The following is a 20,745-nucleotide window of genomic DNA, read 5'->3' on the forward strand; positions in this document are numbered from 1 at the left end:
CCCATTTTACAACTGGATTGCTTGGTATTTGTTTATTTTTAAACTGTTGGACATCAGACACATTTCTAGACTCTATTCCTTGCTAATACCTGTGGCTTGTAAATACTTTCTCCCAGTGTTTGGCTTGTCTTCCCTCAGAAAACCCCAGCTCCACTTTAGAATATACATTCTGAAGCCCAGGCTGACCTACAACTTAGTACATAACCAGGCCGACTGCTAACTGTGGCAATCCTGAAACTTCCTGAGTTCTGGGATGACAGAATCACTGTACCAGGTTTCCACAGGGTTTTTACACTTTGAGAGTGTTGAACTTCGATAAGTCTCATGTGATCAATGTTTGCTATAGATGAAATTTTTGCTGTCAAGACTGAAAACTGTCCATCCCAAGGCCTCTCTGAAGCCAATTCCCAACAGATGCCAAGAGGCCACACTAAGTGACCCTCGAGCCCAACAGGAGTTGACATGCCAGAGCCCAAGTTTCCAAAAAAGAACATGTTCAGCTGTGAGAGTTCTACAGGCAGACAAACACTTGCTCAGTTTGGAGTTTGGAGACTTTATGGTGGCCAAGGTTTACAGGGCTGGATCTGGTCCCATGACCTAGCTATCTCAGCCCTGCAGGCTCTAGACAGCTACCCACAGATTTGCCTGTTGTCTTCTCTGCTGGGACTTGAGACCTGGGGACTTCTGCTATACTGTAGAGAGAGCATGTTTAAAGCTCTTATTCAACCACCCACCTGCACCCCAGAAGCCTCAGCCTTGATGGCAAGGACAGCTTGTTCCGTTGCTTTGAACAGAACACAGGCAGCTTGGCTCCCACTCTACCCGAGCAGAGTCTAATTAGTTTCCACTAAGGAAGAATTAATGCCTCATTATTCATCAGCCTCTGCTGGTTAGTCTAGTCCTGAGTCCCAAATCCTCTCTGTCTCCGTCTCTGTCTCTCTCTGTTCCTCTCTCTCTCTCTCTCTCTCTCTCTCTCTCTCTCTCTCTCTCTCTCTCTCTCTCTCTCTCTCTCCTTAGGGTAGTGATATAGGAACCCTAAGCTAGGCCTTGGCTTACCTGGAGAGTCTGGTAGCAATCGCAATCATAGCTAACCCAGGACAAACTTCCCCAGTGCAGAAGCCCCATAGCCTCCTGGGAGATGGTTGTGAGACCTCTCCTGAGTTTAACCAGTGCTGGCAGAAGGGCAGCAGAGGACTCTGGGTGGAGGCAGGGAAGTTGTTTCAAGGAGGCCTGAGTGTGTCAGGCTCAGCTGAAGCCAGAGCCAACACTTGGAGGGTTTTTAAGAGCCCTTTGTCTAGTTGTTCAGTGAGAAAACGGGGTCTTGAAGTGTGGGTGTGGGGTGCTGGTAAAGATGAAAGGCGGAACTAGATTTTGAGACTCGAATCTGAACTGGAAATTCTCTTAAGTGGTGAGGGCTTTGGGAAGTGAGGGGGAGAAGAAGAGAAGGAAGGGAGGGAAAAATAAAACCCTCTTAGTCATCAAAATAAGAAAGTAGAGTGGGGGAGCCGGTTTGTAGTGAGGAAGGGGAGACAGGGGGATAAGAGAGTGAGGGCAAGAGAGGTAAATCGGATTCAAATACATTTACGTTTATGTATGAAAATGTCATGATAAGTCAAAATATGCTAACCAAAGCATTGAAGGGGACAGGGATTTCTTCGGAAAAAAAAAAGATGTGTATTTATTTTTAAAAATGTGTGTGAATGGCAGAGAACACACTCCCTGAAGGCCAGTGTTAGATGTTTTGTTGATGTGACAAGCACATCAAAAAGGGGGACATAGTTTTAGCAGGTACATGGTTAAGAAGTAGGAAGAAGTCACAGCAAAAATAAGTAGATGGGAAACTCACTTGTGTAGGTACAGCTGGGAAGCTGAAGGTGGGGTTGTCATCTGATGTTAAGTTGTAACATCGGAAGTAGAGGGTGGTTGGTGTGCTCAGAGCTACACGGTGTGTTTCTGAGTCTGAAGTGTGTTTCTGAGTGTTTGGTGCATACAGTAAGGGATGGTCCAGCCCTCACTGCTGAGAAGGCATTTTCCACATGCAACACCCGGCCCGGAAATCTATAGACTCCTGGAACACTGAGCAAAGTCCCTTAGAGAAGTGGGCACTTTCTTCTGATTCTTGGGTGCCTGGATAGATACTCTTCCTGTTACTGTGCCAACCTTTGTAAATGTGTCCATGATGTGGTGTGGTGGGCATGGCTTAGCTAAGCAAGGCCCAATGACCAGACCTCAATTTCCAGAGCCCACAGAGAAAGCCAGATGCCATAGTGCACATCTGGGATGCCTGCAGCACTCCCATAGGGAGTAAGAGGTGAAGACAAGAGAATCATTTGGAAGTTCATGGGCCTCTTAACCTCAAGTACACAGCTCAGAAGGCAGAGAATCAACAAACTAGATGAGAGCAAGTCTAGAGACTTGTCCTCTGAGCTCTACATACATGCTATGGCCCGAAATCCACACCCGCAACACACATATAAATAAATACAGTTGTAGGTGTATAAAGGCAGGTGGTGGGGACCCTACTCCCACTACCAAATTTCTCTTTCCTGAGCAGTTGCCAATAGACTAGCACACAAGCATCTTAAACAACTCTGAACCCATTTTCCCTTAACCCCACCCACTCCCACCCGCTTCCTGATTGCTGCTCAGAGTACCCTGACTCCAGAGACACAGGCTTTCTCCTCTGCAACTTTCCTCTGTGGATAGACCAAACTGAGTGCTCCTGGCACACGCACACACACACACACACACACACACACACACACACACACACACACACACACGTACCTACACCACCCTGATCTGTAGATGCCAGGATGGATCATAACTGAAGCTCTGTCCTCAGCTTTCTCACTGAAGGCCTGCTCAATCCAGCAGCCATTAGAGATTTAGGGTGAGTCTTGCCTTTGTAACGAGGAAGGAGATGAGAAACTCCTTCTCTGCAGCCGTGGGAAGGCCCGTTTACTTGTCAGGGGAGGATGAGGAGTATATGTCTGTCCTTTATTCCCTACCCCACCCCACCGATGCCTAACCACACAGACCAGATGTTGGGCCCCAAGGAGAAAGGTGCCAAGAGACACGGAGAAGTATTCAGCTCTCTAAGGCTCAGGCGCCTGAACCTGTACCAGTCTTGGAAGCATCCATGACTGGTGAGCTTAGAAAGGGTCCTAGTGGGCCATGTTGGATTGACTCCAGTAGTGGATCTCTGGGAGGCTCCCACCCAGCTACTGGGGCTCTCTGCAGGGGCTCACGCTGTGCATGCTCCACCATCTCTGATCCTTCAAGATGACTTCCTGCCCCTTACATCCAAGGGACATTTCCACTTGATTCCTTGTCACTGTGATGGAACATAACTTACATGTTCCCAAGCCCAGTGGGACCCACTTAACACATCCAACTCCCAGTAGAGAAGTGGCAGTGGGAGACATATCATTGTGCCCAAATTTTGTGAGCTTCCCCACACATGGGCTCTCCCCCATCTCATTTTACCCTTTTCACCGTTGCGCTACCCACTGGCCAACCTCCAGTGTGCAAGCTCCACCCTCTGTCCCTGCCCGAACTGACTCAGAACCTGCCGCTAGTTCCCCCAGGGTTCACCTGCCACGTTCCCTACAGAACCCAAATTCCAGTGGCTCTTCCTTTAGGAAGGAGTTCAGCTGAAGTTACATAACACAAAATACATCAAAGTAGTGACCACGGTCTCCTTTCCTTCCCTGCAAACATCAAGACACCTCAGCACCTTTGTCTCCGTTTTTCTTCACATCCTAAGCCACACTTCCCTCTCCACCTGGTCAAGCCTCTCTATGGGGAGGACTGAGTGCTATAGTCCCTGCCCAACACGGCTCGTGCTTTGGCTGGGGGAGAGCAGAAGGATGCCTGTTCAGCCCAAGGAAGGAGAAGCCACCGCAGACCCACCCTGGAGCTCTACAGCTGCTGCCTTTGCAGCTGTGCCAGGCCTGGCTCAGGATGTCCCCAGGAGCCTCCCCTCCCCCATCCCTCCTGCCCCGCCCACAGATGGAGTGTAGAAGGGAGCTGCTCCATGTGTCCTGCCACCTCAGACACACTGTTCTGCCCTAGATGCCCATCCACTGGCCAGATTTCCACCAGCGTTAAAGGCCATGCACCTCCCAATAGGAGAAGTGTTCTCGGTGCATCGGTGTCCCTGTGCAGCAAGTGACAGGCACTATTTCACGTTTCACAGCCATAGCATACATTCTGACCCTCCAGGTCTGGTCCCCAGGGGGAGGGAAAGGCCGAGTGCCAAGTATTTGATGTGCTTCCAGCAAAGTCACAGAGCTACCTGGCTACAGCCTGCTCCTCAGCCGGCTACCGCCTAGGCCTTCCCAGAGTTTCACAGTATCTTTTCTGTTTTGGTTTGTTTGTTTGTTTGTTTGTTTGTTTGTTTGTTAACCTTTATCTTACGTGCATTGGTATTTTGCCTGCATGTACACCTATGTGAAAGTGTCAGTTCTTGGAGTTATAGAGGGTCGTGAGCTGACATGTGGGTGGTAGGATTTGAACCCAGGGCCTCTGGAAAGCAGAACTGCTGAACCATTTTTCCAGCCCCCCAACCCCCGCTTTTTTTGGAGCCAAGGTTTCTTCTCAGTGTAGGCCCAGAACTGGGTCTGTAGATCTACCTGCCTCTGCCTTCCTAAGGCTGGGATTAAAGATATTAAATAACACCACCAGGCTTTCATGGTGTCTTGAGAGCGGTGCTTGTAACCCCATTCTCATCCTGTTGCCTGGTAGCAGGCCAGCCCTGGAAGACAAAAAAGAGCAGGTCAGACCCACACTGGGTGCCAAATCACAAGAGAATGGGGACCCCTTTCTGTCATACCTGCTGGAAATTGCATCCTAATGAGGGGGAAAGAGAGACAGAGACAGAGACAGAGCACAGAGTCAGTATGGTGGCTCAGAACCATCAGAAGTTCAAGGCCAGAGGCCAGAAACATGGTCTAGTGGTCCTAGGCTGATGACCTGAGTTCAGTCCCCAGGACTTACATGGTAGAAAAAAAGAACCAAGTCCTCTACCCACCAGCACATTCTGTAACTTCAGCCCACACTTACTTGTAGCACAGCCCCTGCTGAAGCGGAACTTGGCTGTGGCTTTTCATAACCACAGCCATGAGTTATTGTGTTGACCCAGCGCAGTGGGTCACAGACAGCAGACTAGAGGTCAGGGACTGCAGGGTGTCCTTGCTCCGGTGAGCACCAGAATGCACCTCTGAGCTCTGATCTAGAACAGAAGACTGACCCAGTTAAGAGCACTGTAGTCTTAGGGCTTAGCTGCTCATACACAGCAGGATTTGAGAACACAGACTCTGGAGTCTGAGGTGCAGGTGGCGGGCTGTCCAAATCCCAAGCCCACTGTTTACACTCTGGGTATAAACAATCAGTTTGATGGATGTGACAAGATTATGTTTATGACGATAACACCTCTTACCTTTTATAGATGCATACTAGAATGTTTAGGGTAAAATATACAACAGTCAATTTCTTTAAAATGCTTAGATATGAGCCAGGGAGATGGATAGCTCAGGGGTGACGTGCTTGCCTTTCGCGCATAAGGGTATAAGCTAAATCCTATGCTAAAAACCAAAGCAAGCAACTAAACAACCCCTCCCTGAACTAAGTAGTCTGTGCTTACAATCCCAGCTAGGAGGCTGGCACAGATGGATCCATGGGTGTCTTCTACTGCTGTGAAGAGACACCATGACTATGACAACCCTTAGAAAAGAAAGCATTTATTTGGGGCTGGCTTACAGTGTCAGAGGTTCAGTCCATGATCATCATGGTGGGAAGCATGGCAGTGTCCAGGCAGACATGGTGCTGGAGAAGTAATTAAGAGGTCCACATCCGGATCTGCAGGTAGCAGAAAGAGAGTGACAGTGGGCCCGGTTTGGCCCCTTGAAACCTCAAAGCCTACCTCCAGTGACTCACTTCCTCTAACAAGGCCACACCCCCTAATCCTTTCAAATTGTGCTACTCTGTAGTGACCAGGTATTCAAATCTAAGGGAGCCATTCTTACTCAAACCACCACAATGGGGATTGTGGGCCATCCTAGTCTGCTTGATGAGTTCCAGGCTAATTCATCTAAAAGCATTTTCAAAGGTGAATGATGGGGGGTTGGGGATTTAGCTCAGTGGTAGAGCGCTTGCCTAGGAAGCGCAAGGCCCTGGGTTCGGTCCCCAGCTCCGGAAAAAAAAAAAAAAAAAGGGGCTGGAGAGACGGCTCAGCGGTTAAGAGCACTGACTGCTCTTCCAGAGGTCCTGAGTTCAAATCCCAGCAACCACATGGTGGCTCACAACCATCTGTAATGAGAGCTGATGCCCTCTTCTGGTATGTCTGAAGACAGCTACAGTATATTTATACATAATAAAATCTTTAAAAAAACAAAAACAAAAACAAAAACAAATCAAAGGTGAATGATGGCTGAAGAATAACACTTGAAGTTGTCCTTTGACCTCCACATCATGGGCGCACACATGGATGTAGACCTTTTTCACACGGACTCACATATGCACACAAAATAATAAAATGTTTAGTTAAAAAAAAAAAAGCAAACAAACGGCAAATGAAGAGAAAGGGAAGATGCAGGATGTGAGTAGCTGTTAACCCTAGGGGATGGATGTGTGGAGTTCATTATGCTAGGCTGTCATTTTTCCTGTGTGGTTAATCGTTTGTAAAGTGTAAATGCTTTGTAGACGGAAAAGAAAAGAAGCAGGAGATGGGGCTGGGTGTTGGAGGAGGATAAAACAGGCCTCACAGATAGGCATCAGGCTTAGCTTCCTCCTAGAACAGAGGGCATGAATCCTCAGGCTGGGCCTGGTGGTCTCTGTCCCAATGACCAGAATTGTTCAAGTTGATGAGAGGTTCCAACTGTGCCCATCAGGAGAGTGCTTGCCCAGTCCCTCTGAAATCTGGAGCCCAGCAGGGATGAGTGATGGATAAACCGCTCATGGTGTGGACCGCCGTGAGTCCACACGCTTGTGATTCAAGATGTGGCGCTTGGAAATGTGCTGCAGCCATTTCTGGCAGAAATGCTTGGTGCCTGGCTGAAAAGACACCCCCCCACCCCCAACCCCACCTCCAGGAAGCCAAGGCCCTGCCATCTACAATGCAGCCACACAGGAGCTCTCCTGTCTGTTTGTGAAACCAGTAACAGCACAATCCTTACCAGGAATCAGGATCGGTCTATGTGAAGCAGGAGAAGCCACTCGTAAATTCGACGGTGGGTACAAGCATGTCAGTCTGTTCTTTAGAGTAACAATCAGGACACCCTACACACATGAGGTCCCATCCTTAGAGTTCTCAGAGGAAGATAAGATCTACTCCCAGTTCTACCATACCTGGGAGCCAGCACTGGTCCTGTTGCCTGCAGGGTGGGGGCAGTGTGAGCTACCCAGGCATCTCCCTGAAAGTTACAGAGTTTCCATTGGTGATGAAGAGGCATTTTTCCTGCTCCGGGTCCCCATGTACTCAATAAACATCCCTGGGTGAGGCTAAAGGTGGCTCGTAGTTCATGAATGGGTCAAAGCCAGTCCTCAAGCCAGCCCAGCTTGACACGGAGGTTTGAGCATAGGGCTTGATTGTGGAGCTCAGCAGAGCAATGTGCCTCTGTGATCGTGCATAGCCTGGGCTAGCAAGCTCCTAGAGATACCTAGCAGAATGCACAGAGCAGTTGTTGGTCGCCAGAGTCCCTGTAGCAGCACCCTGACACCACCTGCACAGCTGGTAAACAACAGAAGCTTGGCCCTCACTGTTCCCAGCTCTAGACGTGGGGTGTCTCGAGTTACAGGGAGCATTACACAGTTGGTTTGGGTGCAGACAGTCCTCAGGGCTGTAATGGCTGACTTAGAAAGGGTGAGAGAGCTTTCCATGGGCAAGTTCATAAGGGTACTAATTTTATTCAGCGGGCTCTGCCTTTGTGACCCCATCGAAGGCCCTACTTGGTAATAACATCATATTGGGGTTTAAGATGTCAACACAGGAATTTGGGGAGGGGGTACCTTCAGCCGATAACAACTGGTAGAGCCTAGCACTGTTTGTGCAACTGCATTGGCCTATCCGGATTTACATGGAGGTTTGAGAGCCATTAGGTCAGAGACAGCATGTCCCAGGATGGACTTCACCTAGTGAGGTAGGGACAAGGAGTTTGGAGGAAGCCAACTTGAGTTACAGGGAGCATGAACTCACAGATGCTCAAGGAGCTGAGCGCATCTGTTTTGGAGAAGCGCCACCCCACAGGTCTGAAACACAAACCAGAAACCCCTAGGACAAGCTGGGATGCCCTGCTTTGCCAAGCAAGGAGCCCTTGACTTTGCAAGTTTTTTTTTTCCTTTTTGGGCAAAATCTGTGCAGTTGGGCATCTCTCTAAGGTTGAAACCTCCCTGCAGTTCCTGAGTGTCAGGTTGTTTGGATCTGGATGTAAGAAATTGGTGGGAGAGATCGTTTATGGGTTGAGAGCACTTGCTGTTGCTTTTGCAGATGACTGAGGTTTGGTTTGCAGTATCCAGAGGATAGTTCACGACCATCCACAATTCTAGTTCCAGGGGACTTGTCCCTTTGGCTTCCTAGGGCACCAGTAAAACACATAGGGCACAGACGTACATGCAGGCAAAATTGCAGGTGTGCACACTCATGCGCAAACACACACACACACACACACACACACACACACACACACACATTTTTAAAAGAAAGAAAGAATTTTTTTGGGACTCATTAGTAAAGGGGAAAGAGGCCACTGAGAAAAACATAGGGACAGCCCACTGCCTCAACCCATAAATGTGACAGACCTGTCAGATTTCTTGCCACTCAGCCTTTCTTGCTTTGATGAGTGTGGTTCTCCCAAGGATCCAGCAATGGCAGGAGAGTTCCTGGGAATGTTTCTCCCTAGGGCATGCTTATATGCATGGAGACCAAGATTGAAGGGGATAAAACAGATACGTGTGAGGATACTTCATTGGGGGGAAAAAGTGGATTGCTACAAATTCTTTCCCAACTTGAGATTAGACTTCTCTCTAGTTCTCTGGTTCTGAAAATGCACGAAGTTTGCAAGTGCTTTGGTTTCTAATGTTTTCTTCTAAGAGGTTCTGTACTTCTGGGAGTAAGTCAGCTCTTAACAGTGTTGTGGCAGCCATTCCAGGCCCCTGGGCTCTGGATCTGTGGCAAACAGGATCCAAGGCAGAACAGGGGTTGAGCTGTGGGGTATGGGGGTGGGGGTACTGCCATGGGTTGGTGGCAAAGCCTGAGTTCTGGTTTGCCAGGCCTGACCAGGTAAGGGGCTTCAGCTGTGAGAATCTAGAGTAGGGGAAAATCAGTCCTTCTTCCTCACTGAGCTAAAAAAAGGAGAATATAATCATTTCCCCGTGGAAAGAACACAAAAAGGTAGACTCAAATCCACAATCTAAGCCCAGTTCTAGCCCCTGATTCTGTAATTTTGTAGGTCAGTAGGTATTAGCTTACAGGATGCTGCTAGGCTCTTCCCAGGGACCTAGTGTCAGCTTACATCATCATCTGCTGCCATCACCTGCTATCAGGTGTGGGTAGCATTCCAGGTAGGGTAAAAAAAGATTGCTTGCTATCTGCCTCTCTCTCCTCTCTCTGTCTGTCTCTCTGTCTCTGTCTTCTCTCTGTCTCTGTCTCTCTGTCTCTGTCTCTCTGTGTCCCCCCTCTGTCTCTGTCTCTCTCTTTCTCTCTGTCTCTCTGTCTCTCTCTGTCTCTGTCTCTCTGTCTCTGTCTCTCTCTCTCTCTCTCTCTGTTTCCATGTGTTCCCAGCCTACCTGTCTCTCTCCCTTTCTCTCCTTTCTGTCCCTTCTCTGCTCTCATGGCTCTGCTCCCGTCTGTCTGTCTCTACCCCTTCTCCAGGCCATCAATCCCTCCTCCCCTTTCCCCAATCAACCTTCTTTAACCTTCTTTATCCCAGGTCTGTGGAATGGTGTGATCTCTCAGGGGGCACTTTGACATGGGCCCACCAGGTACCCCTGCCTGCTGCTGCATTGTATTCCCTAACAGTAGGTACCATAGGGCCAGGTGCATACTTGAGTGAGTAAGGCAGGAATTGGAACAGCCCCCACCTTAACGCCTTTGTTCAGTAGGAGAATGTGCCACCACTCCCACCCCACCACCCCCTCCACCACCCACCATCCCATTCAACCCCCACCCTACCACCCCACTCACTACTCTACTACTCTACCACCTCACCATCACCCCCACCAGCCCCCATCACCCCCACTCCCACCCCGTCACCCCACCCACACCCTGATCTGGGCTGGAACCCAAAGGCAAAGGAACAAGTAAGAAAAATAGTGAAGGTTTGAGCACCCGCCACTCTTGAGCCTAGCAGCCAGGGCTGTCCCCATAAGCAGGAGGGGTCACTATGGCCCAGTTCAGCCTTGCCCCTGGAGCACTGTGTGCCACTCTTCTCCTGCCCCATTTTAGTTAAGATGTCAGCATTATGGGCAATCCAGTGGAGAACTCCTAATGGGGTCAGAGCCCCAGGCACTAACATCAAATGCTTCTTCCTTCTCATGGGGACAGAAGGGATTAATGGCCATTGTTCCAAGGCCTTGTGCATTAAGACACCGAGTCCTTTGCTGAAAGATAAATTGCATATCTGCCCCGAGGGAGGATGAATCACGTTGATAATTCCCTTGATTAAAGTCCATTTATTAAAGATCCTGGTGGTGACTTTTTTTTTTTTTTTTTTTTTTTTTTACCCTTTAACAGATTGGGGAATGATTCTGTAAAGAGAAAGGGACAGAATAACTGGGTCCCCTCTGGCCAGAAAGTTTTGTCTCCAGAGAAAGTAGTAAACAATGTTGCAGTGTGACCCAGGCGTGGCCTTGGAGCGGGAGGGGCAGGAGGGGGGAAGAGTTGGGAGGAGCAGAAGCCCACATGAGAGCATTCAAAGCTCTGTTGCCCTGCTACCGTGAGGAATCCACTCTGGGAGCGCGTGGGCAACCCTTAGGTTCACCTGAAACCACAGGCTACAAGACCAGCTGCATGTAGCAGAACTGACGGAGAGTTCTTTCCAAACTGCCCTGGGGTCCTTCCCGGACCAAGCTGCCATGTTTACATTTTAGCGGAAACATTTTGAAAGCTGTCAGAGACTGGAAGGGACGGCAATTATAACCCACATTTAGGACTGGGAGCCTGGGTCTGCGGAATCCATGACAATTTTAGACCTAGATATTCCATGACAGACTGAGATCTTTGGCAAGCAGAGTCCAGCTGTGAGATGCATTTGTAAACACTGGGCTGGGAGTGCTCTGTCTCTCTCTCTCACGTGCCTGGAAATAGACAGGCCAGACACTCAAGAGGTACCCTGTGGCTCAGAGGAGCATCTATCACTACAAAATACTCCAGGCTTAGTAGATGCAAGCCTGCATCCTGCCTGGACCAAGGAAATTGCACTCTGATGTGCAAACAGGCAGAAAGCCCGAGTCCCCCTTCCAAGCCTTTATCTCCTGTTCTATAGACACTGGCTTTGAGGAATAGTTTGAGTGGGCTTCTGAGAGACAAGCTCTAATATGGGCGACTTGGGATATGCGCCTATAAAAACATGTGTCAAGCATTTTTAAACACAGCCAAATCTTTCAACGCATCTCGTGCAGCTTAGGGGCCCAGACTTTTGGATCTGGTCAAGCTACTGCCTTCTGCCAGGCTGCAGACAGCCCCTTTGGGTATAGTCCCAGCAGCAGCCAACAAGAGAAAAAGTAGGCGCATATGGGGAAGCCTGAGTCCACACAGGGTCAGAATCAGAGCCAGGAGAGATGCTGTACCCTGTGAGCCGTGTAGCCCCTACCCAGCTAAGTAAATACTCAAATGTCTTTTCCTAAAAAGTATAAGAAAACAGGGCGGCTTTGCAAATTGTCATATCAGAAACTCAGAACCTGGATGCGGGTGTTCTGAGCCCTGCTTTGGACGTGTTTCTTCTCCAGTGCTGTCGTCTGTACTCCATACAACGTGGCTCCTCTTTCTCTTTCTGCTCTCTGTCCCCTTTCCTAGTCACCCCTCTTTCAACTGTCCCACGAGGCCACAGACTAGAAGTAGGAGATCACTTGGTGCAGAGTCCCTTAAAGAGAAGACTCCAAGTGGGATGGTGGTGGTGCACACCTTTAACCCCAGCACTCAGGAGGCAGAGGCAGGTGGGTCTCTAAGCTCAAGGCCAGCCTGGTCTACAGAGTGAATTCCAGGACAACCAGGGCTACATAAAGAAACCCTGTCTTGAAAAACAGAGGGCGGGGGGGCGGGGGTCGACTCTGAGCTGAGAAGATGGTTCAGTTGGTAAAGTGGTGGCTTGCACAATCATTAAGAACTTTTTTCAGATTCCCAGTACTTATGTAAAAAGCCAGGTGTGGTCCCATGTGCACATAATTCCAGTGCTGCAGGAGGGAAGACAGGAGGATCTCTGGGGCTTGCTGGTCAGCTAGTCCTGCAGGATTAGTAACCTCTCCAGATTCAGCGAGGGGACTTGCCTCCAATCCAGACATTAAGTGACAGCTGAAGACAGCTGACATCAATGCCAGGCACATGCATATACATACACATACATATACACATACAAGTACATCATATGTGGGGGGTGGGGTACCACCCCCGTACATGCACCCCATCCTCAGGGGACCTTGGCAGAAAGTGCTTCTTTCCATCACTGCACACTGGAGACAAAGCAAATGATCCAATGCCATCTGCTGTGGTCCATGTGGGAAGCCTTGACATGAGTCCTTAAACTGTGAGGTTTCCTCAGCAGAAATTCAGGTGGCTAGGAGAAGAGTCCTAGGCTGGGGAAGAAGACCCCAGGCAAAGGACCTGAGGAGGATTTGGCCCCTCTATGCACTTAATGAATGTTTCTCCCCCATAGCGCAGCTCCTTGGGAGTAAAACAGGCAAATATACTCTCCTGAGGAGGGTGAGGAGGGGAGAAAGGAACACTGAGGGAGGCCAGGCAGCTGTATGACAGACCTGGGCAGCCTTACCACAGACAGAGCTGAGTGCCAGGCCCTCCACAGCCCAGCTTAATTACACAAGAGTGCTAAACTACACGTCTGGGCCAGAAATCACTGTGTCCTCCCAGGAAGGTTGTCTGAGGAAATTACCTGTCCCAGCCAACCAAAGTAGAAGGAGGGAAGCGAGCCAGGGAGGGCAACCAGACAGGGTCTGGTCACATTCTGACTCCTTCTATCTGCATTAGCCCCACACCTAGCCTTCCCATGCCTGAGCTAGCCCCATGTGATCTGCCCCGCACTGACTCCTTCTCCCCATGCCCCATATGGCTATGGCTGGACCCCTGTGGTCCCCACTGTAAATCTTCCCTGGAACCAAGGTGATAGGAACACAATCGAGGTTAGGTCTAGAATAAAAGATCACAGACTGTGTGGTGTAAATATTTTCTTTTATGTGGTGGGTGTTCTGCCTACGTGTATGTATGTGCACCACAGGCCCAGTGCCTTAGAGATCAGAAGATTATCAGAGCTCTTGGTTACGGACTGCTGTGAGCACCATGTGGGTGCTGGGAATCGAACTCAACCAATCTCTCCAGCCACATATTCTGCAGTTCAAACAATGGAAGCCACAGCTTTTTAGAAAGGTGGGGGTGCCAGATCAGGTTACGTGAGGACTCTGTTCCCACTGCGACAGACTGCCTCTTTTAATGAGGACAATAACCCCACAGGAGAGCCCCATCCTTGACCTCATCTAGACTGTCAAGGCTCTCATAGGATCATGAGGGCACCTACACCTCTACGGAGCCATGGGGTCTGACCCTTGGAAGGCTTCCTCAGCTGCTGGCCTCAGGACAAACCCCAGGGGATTATGGGGAGATCAGGATAACTCCACATCTTCTCTCTCCCTGTATGCCTTTAATGGTCCATCTTCACAGGCTCCGTGGGACCAGCAGAGGCAGAAATTCCGAGTTCTTCCTCATCCTGCGCTAAGTCCACAGGAGCCTGATCAAGTCTCTCTCCTTTATGGTCTAGGTCTCCATGGTCAGAGGCTGAAATAGCCACTTTCGGTAAGGCTTAGGAAGTACTCTCGCTCATTTGTTCTCTCCCTCCCTCCCTCCCTCCCTTCCTTCCTCCCTCTCTCCCTTCCTCCCCTCCCTCTCTCCCTCTCTCCCTCTCTCCCTCTCTCTCTCTCTCTCTCTCTCTCTCTCTCTCTCTCTCTCTCTCTCTCTCTCTCTCTCTCTCTGCACTCTGACTCTTCAGCTGTGAAATGCATGCTGATTTAAAGTCCTCCCACCGCAGGCTAGTGGGTGTTCTCAGGAGAAAATGCCAAGAGGAGAGGCATTGCAGGCAGTGGAAACTCTGGGCTTCTTAGGAAGGGAAAACAAGAGAAACACTGAACAAGAAAAGAATTAGCAACTCTAGGGGCTGGGGATTTAGCTCAGTGGTAGAGCGCTTACCTAGGAAGCACAAGGCCCTGGGTTCGGTCCCCAGCTCGGGGGGGGGTGGGGGGGGGAGAACAAAAAAAAAAAAAAAAAAAAAAAGAATTAGCAACTCTAGGGTCCCCAGACACCCGCCCTGGCCGGAGGCATCCTCAGAAGGAAACAGGCAGCAGGGGTGTTGTGGTTCAGAGTTTCGCTGAAGCAGCAGAGGACAGAAACAATTGAATTCCAAGACCCCCCCCCCAACACGCACATGCACAAGCACACACACACACACACACGCACACACGCACGCACGCACGCACGCATGCACAGATGTAAACTTACAGGCAAATGGACCATAATTCATTCTTCCTAAAAACTGATCTGAACTCAAATATGAAAAATAGTTTCCTACTCCTTTTTGGGATCGAGGCCAGTTATGCAGTTCCCAGAGAACCAAGCCTGGTCAGAAAAGTGCCCCGTCCTCTCGCCACTCCCTTTTGAGTTATTACTTTCCATAAAAAGAAACAGAAGTTGTCTTGATTTATACTCACGAGTGAAAAATGCTACTTCTGACCCCCAAAGTAGCTGGATAAAGTTGTTTGATATTTTTGGAGGATTCTCGATAAAGAATTGAAGGAAGCTTCTGGTTCTTATAGAGAGCTGTGGCTCTATAAATCACATCAGGAAGGCAAGCTGGTCCCTCATCCAACTGGACACCTTCAGGATACAACACCTAATCCTTCCTCATTCCCTCAGAGCCCTCACCATGGGTCTAAAGAAGACCCTTGGGCTGCAGTTTTCATGGAAGAGTGTACAAAGTTAACAGAGTTGTAGCCAGCTAGAAAGGTGAGCCTCAAGTCTAGTCAAGAGAATGGAGATACCCTCCAGAAAGAGAGATCTTCCAGAAAACAAGAATCAAGACAAGAAGGCCACGAGTAGTCAGAAAGCCTCCGGAGCCTGAGTACTAGAGAGTGGACCACCCAGATGGCAGAAAAAATTTCTGATGGGGTGTCAAGAGAGCAATTGAAGTTGATCTAGAAGACCATAGACACAGAGTTGGAAAATGTACAGACTAATATTAAATATTAATATTTATAATACTATAAATATATGATAAGAATACTAACTCTTGAGAAGTTGGCATGGCAGCAGGAGAGGTCCAAAGTCTTCAACTACTGTTACCCACAAGTCATAGTCCCACAAGATGATTAGAACGGCCTCCTATACCCTAAGGTCACAGCCACAGGCTGCCCAACACTACAAGAACGTAACTAATTTCTAAAGCCTTTTTCTTTTCACATTAGTTAATTTCCAAAGCCCATTTCTTTTCACAATATCTTTGGCTGACATTTCTGTGTGTGAGGGCATGGTCAGGTGGGTCTGTAACCTGCAGGTCTGCATGCATGTATGTCCACATACATACGTATGTAAATGATTTATTGTGCTTTGAAGGTTAAACTATGCGTGCCAATGTTATTTACTTCCTTAAACATAAAGTCTGACTGCTGGCCAGACAGACCCCCAGCCTGAGGAAAAAAATATAATGAGTAGTATATGAATAGATGATAGATAGATAGATAGATAGATAGATAGATAGATAGATAGATAGATAGATAGATAGATAGATTCAGCTTAACTTTTGTGACAGAGAAATTCTTTCTGTCAGGTAAGATGGTGGACGTCACAGACCTGCTTCCAGCCCATGCCGGTTGAGGCCAAGAACATAAGAATGCCTGTCCTTCCTCCTGAGGACAGGAGTGTCTGCAGGGTTTGCAGTTTTGTACAGAAGCCAGTGAGCAAATCTTCAAAGCTCATCTCTCCCAGACCTCATCTTGCAAAATATTCTTGTTATGGGAGGGGTTCCCCAAGAAAGCAGACTTCGAGAGAGAACAGAATACAGGAAGATTCCTAAAGAGACCCTGAGGATTCCTAAGATGACTATCACAGGGTCAGGGTGGGTAGGATTGCCAGAGGGAGCTCCTGGGCTATGGCACCATCATGGGGTCTAGCTGACCCCATAGAGAACTGGAAACAGGCATGGGCCTTCATCATGGTCCTCAGTTAAGGCAAAGCTAGGCTTTTATGCCTCTCCCATCAATATATCTCCCCCAATCAATGGCTGTTTGTTGTCCCTAAGAAAGAGCTAGCCTTAGGCAGCTGTCCTTAGAAAGGCTGTTGGCAGTAGTGACTCCAACCAGACCCAGAAGTTCTTCTGGTCTTGGTAGGGGCCATGGCACAGTGTAGCCACCACACCTATGTGGTCATTTAGTGCAGATGGAATGAGCAACGTTCAGAGCTGGAGAGAGAGATTCAGTAGAGTGGGAGACTGAGCTCAATCCTGGTAGCTTATAAATTATAAACGGTATCAGCTGAGATTAGTATCAAACTTGTTGGATTTCCATTTATAAAATAACAACACCATTATTTACCTTACAATGTTATTCATTGGTTGTTTGGCTGTTTGTTTAGTTGTTGGTTGGTTAGTTGTTGAGAGGGAATCACTGTCACAGAACACAGGGTGGCCTCTAAGTCACTATGTAACCAAAGATGACCTTGAACTTCTGTCCCTCCTGCTTCTACCTCCCAAAACCTGGGACTAGAAATGTGAAACACTACGCCCAGTTTTATACACACTGAGGATCAAAGCCAAAGCTTTGTGCATGCTAGGCAAAAAGTCTACCAATTAAGCTACATCCCCCATTCTTTAGAGTGTTTTTAAGTGAGGATTAAATAAGTATAAAAATGTCCTTGGCACAGCACGATGTTTCATAAGTGGCACTGATGCTGGGCGCCCACAGGAATTGTTGCTATCTTAGCAGCTGCACAGGCAGAATGATTCCCTGGCATCCGTACTGGATGCCTGTGGATGGGAGCTATGTCAAATCTGCATCTAAAGCCCTCAGGTGCACAGGCTGCAGGGCCCCGGGGTATCTGTTATCACAGCTAGCAGTCTCCTTTAACCTCCAGCTTACCGGGCTGAGGGACACTGTCTAAAGGCATTATCAAGAACAAGGAACAATGCTGGGAAAGGGGTCTCAGCTGTCTTCGCCAATGGAGCACACGGCAGGCTCATGTGCCCGACAGAGTAGAACACCAGAAGTGGATAGGACGGTCACTTTACAGGCTGTGGGCGTTACCTAACATACTGGCTTATCCAGAGGGTGCGAGCACACGACAGTGAGAGGTGTTTGATTTTATTATCCCTTCTTTCGAATGGTCAGCTCGTAGGAAGATCCTCTGGCGGGGATGACTTAAGAGCTCATGGGAGGGTTCAGAGTGTACTACCACCATCAGGGCCACCAGGAGTGGCTATCAGAGCTTTAACCTTAGTGGGGAGCACACTGTGGTGACTAGAGTACGTTACGGTGCTTAGAATGCTTCACCCGCCTAGATGGAAAGTCCCAATATGCAGGCTCTGGGGTCAGAGAAAGGCGATTCCTAGGAATGAACCCATCACCAACTTTGGGGCCTTAAACAATGGTCTACCTGATTAAGTATTTATTTATTGGAGAGGGGGGAGAAGGAGAGACAGGGGAGAGGGGAGAGGGGAGAGGGGAGAGGGGAGAGGGAGAACCAGAGGTATCTCAGCAAGAGAGTACCAAGCAGTCTTGGAACAAGAGTTAGGGTTGACTGGGCACCAGGCTGGGTCTGCTTAGATTGGATGCCGTAAGCAAGCATGAATAATTCTATGGTCTAGTGTCTTCATAACTATCTTCAAGGAAGATCAGTTCCAAGGGTATGGGTAGCAGTCATGCATTTTATCCACAGGGGGATGGATGTTTGGCGCTGTAGGCAAAAGTGTGGCACAGCAACCCTGGTTTTATCAAACTCAGGGTGTGGCCTTGGTTCATTGCATGGCCTGGGTTGCTTCTCTGAGGATGACTGGATATGGTAGCACATACAGGTTAGCTGTGATAGGAGGCCGTTTAAGGTCCGCTTCTTTCTCTTTCTCTTTTCACGAGACATCAAATCCCTTCACCTCTATGTTTCCCTCTGTGAAATATGAGTAAAACCATTTACCTCACCTGCTGGCGTGAAGACAAGGAGCAGAGCAGTGCAACCCACTGTGCAGGAGCCCAGGAGCAGAGTGGCCAGCAGCAGCTCTCACCCCACGGCCCCAGGTCTCTAGCTGAGGTAACTGATCCAAAAGACCCCAGTGGGCTTTGGTGAACACCAGAAGTGACGTAACCATCCATCCCCAGGCTGCAGCTGGCTTTTCTGTTCTGAACCACAGCTCAGCCCATCAGTCAAGACTGGTATTTGGCTCTGGTATTCCAAATAGAGGGAAAGTTCAGCCTGGGCTTCACACAGGGACTGGAACACTGCCCAGAACCTGGGTGATGGAGTTAAGCAGGTCTTTATCAGGGTTGCCGTACCTGGGTTTCACTGGGTTTTGCTCTGAATTCGCAGATATGACCCTAGACACAGAATTCTACTGGGCACCTTCAAGAAACGAAGGCTGTACGTAGCCTACCTGGGCCAGACGAGTGTGTGGGACAAGAACCACCTTCATTTGGTTCAAACACATGATCTTGTCTGATAATAGCAGAGTTTATCATAAGTAAAGCCCACCCAGGCTGCACTTTCCAAATTATACCCTTGTCCTGGTAATTGCATAGTCATTCAGAGCCTGCATCTGGCTTACAATAGCATTTCCACGCAGACCAGATTGAGTGCCACCTCTCATTTGGTGGAACAAAAAGAAAATTACACACTTTGATGACTCAACTCCCCCCCAGCTTGGGCTACTAGAAAGGCACAAAAATCTTGAGTCATTTCTGTCTCAGTTTTGGCTACTTGAGGGGTACATTCAGCCTCAACATCCCCATCTGTAAAATGGGAATGCTGAAACTGCCTTGCCTTCCACAAACCCAAAGAAAACTGTAAAATACAGCACTATACTCACATGTAACCACATTAAAAAACTAATTAAAAAGCACTACAATATGAGTTTTGAAAAGTATAGCTTTCCTAATGGTCTCTGCTTCCTAGCAAGTTGAGCAGACCTGAGTCAAAATGAAAAGGTCACTACTCTCTTCTTCAGTGACAAAAGCCATGCTTTTCTTTATTTTTTTTTAAAGAATTATTTATTTATTTTATGTATGTGGGAGCACTGTTACTGTCTTCAGACACACCAGAGGACAGCATCAGATCTCATTACAGATGGTTGTGAGCCACCATGTGGTTGCTGGGAATTGAACTCAGGACCTATGGAGCCATCTCTCCAGCCCCTGTGCTTTTCTTTATTAATGACAGGTAACTTTCCCCTGCAGCTTTCAAAGTCACACATTGCACATGTTCAAAGTCTGGGAGTGTCCAGCTGTTTACTACAGCAATGAGGTTGACTCATTATTAACATTGTTATTGTTTGAACGATCCATTCAACAGGGATTTATTGTGGGCCAGCCCTAGCTCTTGGAGTCGGGAATTCCCCCAAGAAACCCTGGAAAGTGCCTCTCCAGGTGACACAGTGATTTTAATTATTTTACTTTTGCCCCTGCTCATGTTTAGCTGGCAAAGATTTTCACCTACACAGCAGACTATCTTCTGTCCCTCATAAAGCGGTCCTTCAACTGCATACAGCCTTGGGCTGCAGGGAGTTGAGCACAAATTAGAACAGCCATCTCTAAGATAGTACCATGTCCTCCCGGGGAGAACAGAACCCATACATGAGGCAGACCAAGGTCATATGCAATGGCCAACTTTATTCAGAGCATCAGCCAGTTTATACTCTGAGGGTTAAGGAGAGTCACATGAGGGGGCTGGAGAGATGGCTCATCGGTTAAGAGCACTGGCTGCACGGGGCTGGGGATTTAGCTCAGTGGTAGAGCGCTTACCTAGGAAGCACAAGGCCCTGGGTTCGGTCCCCAGCTCCGAAAAAAAAGAACCAAAAAAAAAAAAAAAAAGAGCACTGGCTGCTCTACCAGAGGTCTTGAGTTCAATCCCATAGAGGCATAAGAACAAATCACACTAGCCAGTGGTAATGAGTAATCAGAAGTAAACTCACTCCTACCTGCTACCACTGGGAGGGGAGTGAAAGCAATTTCAAGAACAATTTCATGTGTTTTGAAAAGAAAGAAAAAAACTGAGGTCTCGAGACTCTTGTCTTGTTTTCTTTGCATTTTCTCACAGGCACTTAGGATTCTCCTCACAGGACTCCATTCTTGGACCGTGATTGACAGTCCCACACTGGGGCAGGGTCCTCACCTGATCCCTCTTCCACAGGACCAGGCTGAGCAGCTCATCCTCAGGTACAACACTTCCCTTACAGCAACATCCCTATGGGCCGTCTTCAGCGCAAATCTCCCTCTGCACCAGAGGGAAACCCTGGGCCCTCTTTTGAGGTAGAATCTGGCTCCACATTGAGCCAC

General features: G+C 48.6%; 1 long non-coding RNA gene across 6 annotated transcripts in view; it reads right to left on the bottom strand.

The window, feature by feature from the left end:
* The window catches only part of LOC120103508 (uncharacterized), a 32,187-nt gene that overhangs the window by 10,341 nt on the left and 1,101 nt on the right, over positions 1 to 20,745 (bottom strand). For 2 of the 6 annotated variants that reach the window (XR_015622265.1, XR_015622264.1), the window contains exons 2-3: positions 5,764 to 5,862; positions 4,642 to 4,759 (exon numbers count right to left, since the gene is read on the bottom strand). This is a non-coding gene — a long non-coding RNA (uncharacterized LOC120103508). Of the gene's footprint in view, positions 1 to 4,637; positions 4,760 to 5,067; positions 5,237 to 5,763; positions 5,863 to 20,745 lie in introns of all 6 variants that reach the window. The other 4 variants (XR_015622262.1, XR_015622261.1, XR_015622260.1 and 1 more) reach the window with 3 other exon arrangements.

The sequence above is a fragment of the Rattus norvegicus genome, chromosome 6 (genome assembly GCF_021556685.1).
Source record: "Rattus norvegicus strain SHRSP/BbbUtx chromosome 6, alternate assembly SHRSP_T2T, whole genome shotgun sequence".
NCBI classification, from domain to species: domain Eukaryota; kingdom Metazoa; phylum Chordata; class Mammalia; order Rodentia; family Muridae; genus Rattus; species Rattus norvegicus.